This window comes from Carassius carassius, chromosome 47 (genome assembly GCF_963082965.1).
Source record: "Carassius carassius chromosome 47, fCarCar2.1, whole genome shotgun sequence".
Lineage (NCBI taxonomy): Eukaryota > Metazoa > Chordata > Actinopteri > Cypriniformes > Cyprinidae > Carassius > Carassius carassius.
The window spans coordinates 6,811,567-6,822,994 of record NC_081801.1 but is presented as its reverse complement, the minus strand read 5'-3'; the positions used below and the strand labels follow the sequence as shown (position 1 = coordinate 6,822,994).

The following is an 11,428-nucleotide window of genomic DNA, read 5'->3' as shown; positions in this document are numbered from 1 at the left end:
ATGCAGGAAATACTTAATTTCTAATAAAAAAAACATGCAGCATCAAAAGAACACATTACAAGCATGGCACTCTGGAAAGACAGAGAAAAACGGGCTGAAAGTGGACTTGAAATTTCCACCATGGTAAATAGTCCTGCAGACAGGAATCGCTACTACCTCTCCTCCGTAGTGGACACGATTGAATTTCTTGTAGTGAATCATTTTTGTTCCTGTAGCTCAACTGGTAGAGCATTATTTACAAAATATCTTCATGGAACATGATCTTTACTTAATATCCTAACGATTTTTGGCATAAAATGAAAAATCTTCATTTTGACCTATACAATGTATTTTTGGCTATTGCAACAAATATACTACAGCAACTTAATATGCCATTCTTCTACATATGTAGTGTCATTAAAACATTAAAATATATATCTAAATTCATTAATTATGGTTTATCTTGAACACAAACTTTTGGTTTTGAGAGCCAGTGGCTTCTCTACATCTCAGAGCAGAACCTGAGAATTACAACTCTTAATTAGTTTGGCCAAAAAGTAGGTGGTCTAGCATAGGAATACCTGACCTGATATGGTTCAATTTGTTCCCAGAGTTCAGAGCTTGAGCATGGCCAATTTTCTGCATGATGGCGATGTGTGACAGGCCTGTGGCCGCTACCTCTCCAGCACTGAGAAACTGCCGTATAATTGCTTCCCTTCTCATCAGGACTGTTCTTACCTCTTCAAACATGATGGCCTCTGTTGGCTCTACTGATAAAAGGGCACCAAATTAAAGGAAGATGACATTTTTTTTCTAAACATGGTTCACATCTTTTATGTCTTGGCTTGCTTTGTTGTTTCAAATTCATAACATTTTCTATCATATTTTCAAAGGAATAGTTCTGTTTTTGCTTGTTAACAGTGTTTGATATGTGCACATATCTCTTCTGATTCAGACATGACTGTCATCTATGAGTTACATTCACCTGAGTGGAACACAGGCATTTGGAAAGGGAATTATTTGGCATTCTCCTGATCTGTCCCTTAATAGCGACAGCTAAAAGTCCTCATTAAAATGATAAATGCTTCCTTTTAGCCAGAGGTTTACAGCTGTGTGGGTGTGATGAGAGGGACTTAGACAGACCCTAGGGTGCGGTTATGGGGTAAACACAAAATTCCGCCAATATTCCAGCTGGTTTGGTTACTGGGAAATCCGTGTGGAGCTGAGGGTGAAATGAGGGACACATTAGTAAAAGCTTGCAAGCTGTCTAAAAGCCCTGGGCTAATGAGCGGAACTTTTTTAAACGTCAGGGAGGGGTGGATGGATCGGTAGCCTGGAAGTAAAGTGTGTTTAAGTTTTTCTCTTTGACAGTCTCTCTCTTAAAGTGTGAGAGAGCTGTAAGAGTTTCTTTCTTCTGTTGAGCACAACAGAAGATATTTTGAAGATTGTTGGTAACCAAGTTGATGGTAGCCATTGACTTTCATAATATGGAATTACCAGCATTCTTTAAAATGTATTCATTTTTGGCTGAACTATTCCTTTAAATTATTTTTATTTCAGACTTACTTCACATCCCTGCTACGCAATACTCAAAATACATGCCTTTATTGTGAGCCCAGAAGTATATGCATAAAAAAAATCCACTACAGTAAATTGTCAGGAACGATTAAACAGAAGGATAAAAATGATCAATTTTGGTGTCCTTCTGGGAGTGAGCGTTAATGGGCAACTAGTACTCGTAACGTCGGGCTAAAAGGGTTTTGGGTATTGAAATGGGAATCTTCTAGACAGAGGGAGGAGGAGGTGCATTCAGATTTCAAGGTGAATGGAGGGAAGGACAGAATGAGAGTATGAGACTGACAGAAGAAGGAAAGAGATGTTCTCACCTGCCATGTAAGGAGGTGGAAATTAATCTAAAAATCAGTTTACTCATGCAGTGAAGCACCGACTTCCTCCTCCTGGTGCAGGTACGGCTAGATTAACTGTTTTTTTTTCTGAAGAGGGCCTTTGGTGTGTGGGCTGTATGTGTCACATATGGTCCCCGGTGGTCTGACAGCAGCTCCACAGGGACGGCCTGTCGAACTGATGATTATAAGCTAATGATAAACACACAGCAGCTCTCAGCTGAGCTGGGGAGCGCGGAGGTGCTTGCAAAAAATGAGCTGACAGGTGCGTCCGTGGTGCGCCCACGCCATTCGCTCTTTGAAAGAGCTCCAGCTAGACCCATAAGACAAAAACAGGTGATGCGGAATGACATCCACAGTAAAAGGGAAGTTCAGCATCAGATTAGAGCGGCCTAGGCAATACAAAGAGCGACTTGCTGATAAAAAATAAATAAAGCCCTTTGGAATTCATATATTCAGCAGGTGATTAAAACTTTGGGCTGTGAAAGATATTTGAAATACGTTTCGATCTAAATATTACTAATTTTGCCTTTAAGGTGTCTGCAAAATTGCGTCACACTCACTGAATGGAGCAGTTAGAATTTTCTGGAGAAGCTGATGTGCAAATTAATATTGATCAACCTTCCATACCATGTCAATATAATATATATTAATATATATATATCACACTCAGATGATTATTGTTTAAAATAAATTAGGATTAACAACCTATAATAAACTTTCCAAACAATTGGCCATATTGGAAACGAATAAAGCTAACAGGTGCAATCTACCATCTCTGATAATGATACATTTTAATAGACTCAAAAATAATACAGATTTGTTTGCATTTTAATTCATTCTTATGCGGCAGATTATGAAACTGAATCAACAAACAAACTTACTAAAATTTTATAAATTAATTAATTAATAGAAAATCAAGGGGAAGTCATTTAAAATGAATTCAGGACTAAATTTAATTAAAAATACAGCAAATAATTTAATCCTTTTTATAATTATTATTGATTTGATTGATTGATTGATTGCAGGTATGGACGTCCATATCAGGTAGACTTTGGACAAATACAGCATGCATTGAGTGTGACGTGTTAACTGCTTGTTGTTGAAAATGTTGCGATGAATATCAGAAATAAGGCTGATAAGTATAGTGTAATAAGCCATTCAGTAGAAGAGATTTTTTATTTCAATTTATTAATTCTTGCATAGGTACCACATATAAAATAATTGATATTGTTTTGGTTGTTAAATTTTATTTAGAATAGATTTTTGTATACAGTACATCTACTTGAGTAGAGCCTGACTAGCATGATGATATGTTTAAAGCACGTTTTCATGATGTAAAATCTATTATTACATGCCTTTGATAATTCCCACAGATGCCACCTTCACACACGTTCAGTTATTTTTTCAGGGGTCTTTGACTCATAGCTCTAGCTTTAGCAGACTAAGTATTGCTAAAGGTGCATATGGAGCTCCAAGTGCACCTGACCTGATTGCAAAGTGAGCTCATTTTTACACAGGACTGATTAATTGTTGCTTTGGGCATAACAAACATCTTTGATAAGTACTGTGAGAGTATTCCAACAAGTTGTTTCCTTGTCCCTGTTAATTTCATGCCATGAAGCAAGTTTCAAATGCATCTCTCCTATGTACTATTTCAGTGTTTGTTTTTTTTTAGGATTTTTTAAAATATATTTTATTTATGTTTTATAGGAATGTATTGTATGGGTCTGTTGCATTTCTATTTCGCTCCACTTAAATTGCCCGCAAAGGATTACGGTAAAGCTTGACCTTGACCTTTTTAAAAGGGAGCGAAGCAAAGGTCACTAAAAATCCAAAAGGGAGAGACTAAGTAGCCAAAAGCTGTTTGTCTGAGAGACAAAAGCTGGGACAGTAAAGTTCATATGTGCAGGCAGCAGCCCTCAAGCTGTAAATTACACTGTGCATGTATAAATACTCACAAAAGCTCTTAACATATGTATGAGTGAACGTCAAACCTACGCTAATACAGCCCCACTGAAGAACTAAAAGGTTCTGGCCCTTGCTGCTGTTTCCATATGGTACACACAGGAAAAAATAGAGATGGGCAAATGGCTGAGTATGTGCTACCTCTTAACCCACAAAATGTATATATATATATATATATATATATATATATATATATTTATATATATATATATATATTCTCTTCAATTGATTTTGAAAACTCACTTGTTTTTATGATGTGAAATTAATGTAAACGCAGTCAATTATGAATTAAGGACAGGACAAAACATGTTAAAATAAATCTTTGCAATGCATTAGTACATTAATAATAATCTAACAGTGATAACACTGAGGAAAATCCCTCACTGCTCTTGCATGAAAAACTTTCAGATACTTAAAGCACTTTTTGCTTATTGATTGTAATGTGTGTTTTTTTTTTTTCAGTTTTATTTATATTTGCATGTATGTTTTTAAACTGTATTTAGCTAGTTAATAATTTTTGACATAGTTAATTGTTTTTATTTATTTTTAATTTGTAATTATTAAAAAATTTAATTATAATTATAAAAAGGTATAAGAATTAACTTCTAAAAGTACTTCAATAAAAATATAAAAACACAAAAAATATGATGTTCAAAGTCAATAAACAAGAAGAAAAAAATAGAAGAAAAACAAACATTTGACCATTCCCAGAATCAAACTACATATTATGTGCCTATCTACTGTAGATAACATGGAATGTTCTTAGAATGTTCTAGCAAGGTTCTCTCAAAGTTATAAACAAATGTTTTTAACCTTAACCAGTAACCTTAATAGAACATTCGTTCAAACTTATTTGATCTTTAATAAAGTTTGTCTAACATCTTTTATATGTTATTACTCGTTACAGAATGTTCAGATAGAGAGACAAAAAAAGTAACATTCCAATTCCATACAATAGAATGTTCCCACATGACATTCTTAGAACATGCAGTATTTTTTGTTAGATAGGTAAAGATTCCCATCCCTTCTGTGACTTGATAAAAATAAAGTCTTAATGTACCTTGGGAGACGTGCCACTCAGTTTATTAAAGGGTTAGTTCACCCAAAAATGAAAATTATGTCATTAATGACTCACCCTCATGTTGTTCCAAACCTGTAAGACCTCCAAAAGATTGACTCGTTCTCGAGTCAAGAACCGGTTGCATCTGTTTTCGGATCACCAGTAGTGATGGAAAGTTAATTTCTTTTCCGCGAACCGGTTCATTCGGCAGTTCGATTAAATAAACCGGTTGAAGAAAACGTTTCAACGGTTCTTTTTCGCTCGACGTAATAGCGTCATTGGCGATGATTGCCCTTCATTCAAGCCTTCAGTTTACCCACGCTCATAACATTAGCACAGAATCAGTTCAGAATCAATCACCAAAAGAACCAGTTCGGTTCAGACGCTCTGTGTGTCGGTCTGCTTCACACTGAATCATGCATGCATGCGCAGTATTATCAGCTGCTCCGACAGAAACGGTTCTAGGTTCAGTGTACTGGTGATCCGAAAACTGATGCAACCGGTTCTTGACTTGAGAACGAGTCAATCTTTTGTTCATTATCTGTCTCGGCTCGGTGTTCATCTTCAGCTCTCTCTCCACAGCAGTTCAGTCAGTGTACTGTTTGAGTAAATGAATTACTCCGGGATATTGGTTTGTTTTAACTCAGAGGGAGTGTCAGCCATATTAAAAAAGTTAACAGCTTAAGTCATTTGTGGATTAATGCTTATTGGAGACGTGAACCGTTTCAAACATTTCAGTTCGATTTGGTGAACTGGTTCAAGAAGAACCGGTTAAATCAAATGATTCGTTCGTGATCCGGATATCACTAAACTGCAGGAACACGCTCACAACAGACACGGAAGAGAAGACAATGTTGAATAAAGTCGGAGTTTTTGTTATTTTTGGACCAAAATTTATTTTTGATGCTTCAAAAAATTCTAACTGACCCTCTGATGTCACATGGACTAATTTGATGATGTTTTCTTACCTTTCTGGACATGGACAGTATACCGTACACACAGTTTCAATGGAGGGACAGAAAGCTCTCTGACTAAATCTAAAATATCTTAAACTGTGTTCTGAAGATGAACCGAGGGTTTGGAATGACATAAGGGTGAGTCATTAATGACATAATATTCATTTTTGGGTGAACTAACCCTTTAAGGACAGAAATTGTACAGACAGTCAGAATGAGGCAAACTAGTAAAGGTCAGGGGTGTGTGTGAGAGAAAAGTGGTCACTGGATAACTGTTAATGTTGGAAAGGTCATCCATGGCCATTTTTGCTGTAAATGGCTTTCTCTACTGATAATTAGACATGCAGAGTCCCCACACAACTGTCCACTGAGGACACAGTGTTGGAGTACTGCCATTTTTGCAATGCTGATCATTTGTATTACAAAGTGATAATGTTTGTCCCACAATGTGGTGGTGATTTTAAAGCCATTAAAGAGAGATGATTACAGTTTTTCTGAACAAAAGTTAAGACACAGCACAAGCAGTCAGTTCTTGACATTATAGATTTAATGAAATTTGTTACCACAAACTGTTAGATCAATACAAATGAAGAGACTTCCTGACATATTACAGTATATACAACCCATAATGTGTACAAGTAATTGCTTCCCTGCAAGGATTCACTTCAAGGTGGACTAAAATGAAAGCTTTGTGTTTTTTGAAAATATAGAAGAGCATTCATAATATTATAGGGGGGGGGGGGTAATGCTGTTTTTTTTTTTTTTTTTTTTCCCTTTTCATGTCAACATACACCCTCCGTGTTTTATGAACTGAGCATTTTCCTGAAGCTTCGTGTCAGGCAAAGGCAAGAAAATGGATGAATAAGGACATCATGTGTAAGAATGACAGTGAAATATAACATAATAGTGGAGCAACATATAACAAAGACAGTGGCACTAGCAGATGGGAACAGTGGCCGATCTTCCCAGATGCTACAGTAAATAATGAGCAATAAATATAACGGGTAATAAAAATAAACAGTTATGATAAATATTATATGAAATATTGCAGGGCACACTGAGTACAGTTCAAAATGATAAATGCACAAGCTGCTGGTTAAGGCAGGACATACAGTAGTGCCTAAATCTTTGGCATTATCTATCTACAGTATTTTTTATTTTTATTTTTTACATCTTTTATTTTTTTATTGCATAAACTTAATTACATTTAAACCACCCAAATAGCTTAAACTTCAGTTTAAAGCTCACTTAAATTTAGCTGCCCATGGAAGTGGTTTTCTTTTCTTGTTTTAAGGATGTTTAGATATTGATACTTTACAAATATACAGATTAAAAATAGTATTTATTCTATATTTTTGTGTATACATTGCATAATATATATGCAATGTTGTCCTTAAAAGGTGGTTTGCACTAGACACCTACACCTCTCAGATTCATTGTAGTATACTCTATACGAAGTGATGCAGTATATTATACAAGATATTGACTTTTAATACTGTATATCAAAAAGAACCCTGTTTATCCTAAACTGCCCAAAGGACAAAAATTGTTTTGGTTGAAATAAGAGACAGTGCCAAAGAAATAGATCAGTTTATTGAACTCATCCATCTCTCTATAAGACCAAGGAATGTGGACTAATTTACGTTAGCAATAAAAGCAGGGACTTTCACTTTAGTTCTCTGACCACACTGGTTTCCGAGATCTGGAAGTGGAGGCAAATTGCCCTTGTAATTCAATGACATTACCTGAGCTGCTTAAACAAGTGAGTGACCAGAAGACAAATGAGATCCATATTGAGAAGCCTCATCTTCTTCAATCTCACAGATAATTATTTACAGCCCACTTATTTCAAAGTAATCATCTCAAACTCTTGACTATTTTTAGACCTGCCATTTAAGGCTTTTAAAATGTAACCCTTTGTATTCTAAACAGTTTTTGCATTTCTCTTAGCAGAGTGTGTAGTTCCAACATCGACCAGCAGGGTCTGATCCTAACCAGCCAAACCCAACCCTCTTGAATACAGGTGGGCCTATGGAACAGTAATCAATATTAGTTTTGTGGTCAGCTGATTATCATTTAAAGGAGTAGTTCACCCAAAAATGAAAATTTGCTGAAAATTGAATAACTCTCATATTACATCACTTGCTCATCAATGGATCCTCTGTAGTGAATGGGTGCCATCAGAATGAGTCCAAACAGCTTATGAAAACCTCATAATAATCCACATGCAATAGACACAACCCCAATGAAGCGAAAACTGCATGTTTGTAATAAACAAATCCATCAAGATGTTTTTATCTTCAAACTGTCCTCTATATGAATCAGATGAGATATAAGCACATGCACACCTAACACAAACTGTAATCCTAAGCACCATTTACAAGCAAAAGCAGTTCAAAAACATATATATGTTGGTGGATTTTGATGTGAGAGGACAACAGGGAATAGAGTTAATATGGATTATGGACAGAAAAAAAAATGGACAGAAGTAACAGTTTAAATTTAAATGCCTTAATGATGGATTTATTTCTTACAAACATGCAGCTTTTCATTTCACAAGCCATTAACTGAGGGACTGGAGTAGTGTGGATCATTTGTGGGTTATAGTCATGTTTTTAGCAGCTATTTGAACTATTCCTTTAAGGTTAAGTTAAAGTTGAATGATGACTATAGTAATTCCCTTTATCTTCTTGATCAAGAACTACATTAAAGATGCAGTTGCTTATTAGGTTTGAACACACACACACACACGTTTGTTTTTGTGGGGACATCCCATAGGCGTAATGGTTTTTATACTGTACGAACTGTATATTCTATGGCCCTACACCAACCCTACACTTAACCCTAACCCTCACAGGAAACTTTGTGCATTTATACTTTCTCAAAAAACTAATTCTGTATGGTTTATAAGCGATTTGAAAAATGGGGACATGGGTTATGTCCTCATAAGTCATCCTCTCCTTGTAATACCTGTGTCATACCCATGTCATTATACAGAGTTGTGTCCTGATATGTCACAAAAACAAGAGCACACACACACACACACACACACAAATCTGACTCTCTGGGGTCTTGAATAGTGTCTGTTTCTGTTGAAAGGCCGAATCCATTCACACTCTTCACTGATACCTCCAGGATGCTCTGAGTCACTCTTTCCTAAGCCTATTACATAACGTACTTAGCAGCTTTTTCTCAAAACAGAGATAAATACAGTCGTTTACAATGTTGTGAAGATAAAGCTCTCTAGTCAACTGTACAAATAAACAAATTCACATCATCACCAATGCATTGCACATGCCCCTTATTAGTTCCCTGTCAAACTAACTATAGTGCCATCGAATTATGTTTTATTCCTCAGGACATTTTTCAGCTTCAGCATGTGCAATAAGGTGCTGCGGTCTATAAATTGAAAATCAAACAGATAGCCAAAGTCATTAGTAGTGCTGATTCAGGCAGGGGGGATAGGGAGAGTTAATTAGATATTTCTTCCGGTACCTACCGAGCTGGAATTCAGCTCATTGTTACTCTTTCAATGTCCAGATCGGAGGCACGGCAGAATAATCGTGTTTACCTTGCCACCTTGTCGTTTATATTCGGTAACTGCATTAATTAGACCAATCAATCACTCACTGTCACGTCGTCCCTATCTCTCTGACCTGTGTGTGTTCCTTAGCTCTGAGAAAATGACTAGACACCTCATTATCCGATACAGGTGGACTAGTAATGTCTGATTAGTGCCTTTCCATGGGAATCACATGGTCAAAGCTCAGTTGGGTTGAGATTCTGACAAGGTATATCCAGCTGTCATCTTTTGACGTACGTCACCATTGACACCTGTGCCAGTGCCGGTTCAGCTTTGGATGTGTGAATGCTGACTCAGATTTGTGGCAGGATTTTATTGTTCTGCTTTATGGGATCAGTTCTGAAATGCTGTAAAAGATTTTGATTTAAAAGCTTTCCTTCATGTACTTCCGTAATGTGAACCATACTAATGTGGTCAGAGTTGTAAATGTTTATAGAGAGGTAAAACATGATTGAAGGATGCATCAAACTCTTGAAGGACATTCAATTTAAAGTATTAACCTGGTTTCTTGATTTACTAGTAGGTTATGTGTTTCTATTTTAACCAAAAATATAGTAGTTTGTATGGCTGAACTGATAGTTTATTTGCAACAAAAACTCACAATCAATGCAAATTTGGGATCAGAATGTTACAATTCAGGTTAAGAATTATTAGAGGAGATCTTTTGCATTTCTTATGAAGTTGCATAAGCAATGCTATTTATTAGTAAAATGTTAATTACGTGTTCATTCTGTCTAGGATTCGTGATAGTTTGCTTTCAGTTGACTCTTAAGACAGAGTTATTGTAGTTAACTACTGAAATAATATATATATTATAGTCCAACAAAAAACACAAAAAATTTAACTAAAAATGTGAAATGTCACAATAAAATTGAATATTAATTATAACTACAGTACTATCTCAATTACACTAAAACAACACAGCTCTTAAAATAAGCAGATGGGGATTTGCAAGTCCTGTGCTCACCCGCCTCTCTCATGTGTTGTTGGTTACTGAGCAACTTACGCGAGTCACACAAGCTGCGTCATTTCCTGTGTAGGGACGCGTTGGAGCGAGCCGTTCAGTCGATCACCTCGACAGCTAGACGACGAAGACAGTCGATCTCCGCGCCGTTTTATTTCGTTTCTTTTACGCACTTATGCAACGAATAACTTTCCAACCTGTTTTTGCCAGTGGAATACACCGGGCGCACTTTCAAAAGGACTAAAGCGCGTTTCAACTTTATGATTTGAGCGTGCCTAAGGGAAATAACTTTGCGATTTTGTTTGGGTGCCATATCCTCCAAACACGGGACGAGTGGATTAGAACTGAACGCTGAACCGTTGCTCTACTTTAAAAACTAATCAACGGGAACGCATTCATGTGATTATGGTGCTTGTAAAGCTTTGGATTTCTGGGCAAAGATCTTAAACTCCCTCATAAGGGATTCACTGTTGACGACAGAGATATTGGAGAAGACGCACTGGGCCACTTGACCTTTTTTCGCGAGCACAAACAAGACGCACCGGATTGCGCAAGCTTTCTGTCGCTGTTATTTGGAAGGTGCACTTTCCTGTCTAATATCGGGCTTTTTTGTTTACGTTTTTTACGTTTTCTCTTAAGTTCTGGTTAACACAGTTGCCAGTTTTTCCAGCTAAATTCTACATTTCATGTTTCTATAAATTTAAAATTCTATGGTGATGGGATGGGGTTTTAATGACTATTATTAATTCCACAGTCGTGTGTCATTAAATCATATAGTGTTAATACCTGGTACCATTGAATGTTGATTTAAGTTAAATACATACATACTGTTTAATAACAGTGACCGATCACAGTGTTATCCATCTAGGTAACACACATGACGTTAAATTAATGCAGCAGACATTAACTACACAACGTAAAACTGTACTGTAGCAATTTAAACTGAAATTATTACAAATAGATATTTTCTTTATTTCTTTATTTTTCAATTATAAACTTTATTTATTTATTTTT

At 36.2% G+C, this 11,428-nt stretch overlaps 1 protein-coding gene across 2 annotated transcripts in view; it reads left to right on the top strand.

Moving 5' to 3' along the window:
- Window positions 1-10,429: 10,429 nt before the first annotated feature.
- Window positions 10,430-11,428, top strand: part of LOC132130738 (whirlin-like) — an 81,295-nt gene continuing 80,296 nt past the window's right edge. For both annotated transcript variants that reach the window (XM_059542532.1, XM_059542531.1), the window contains exon 1: window positions 10,430-10,993. The gene's annotated coding sequence lies outside the window, so the exon portion shown is untranslated. The remainder of the gene's footprint in view (window positions 10,994-11,428) is intronic.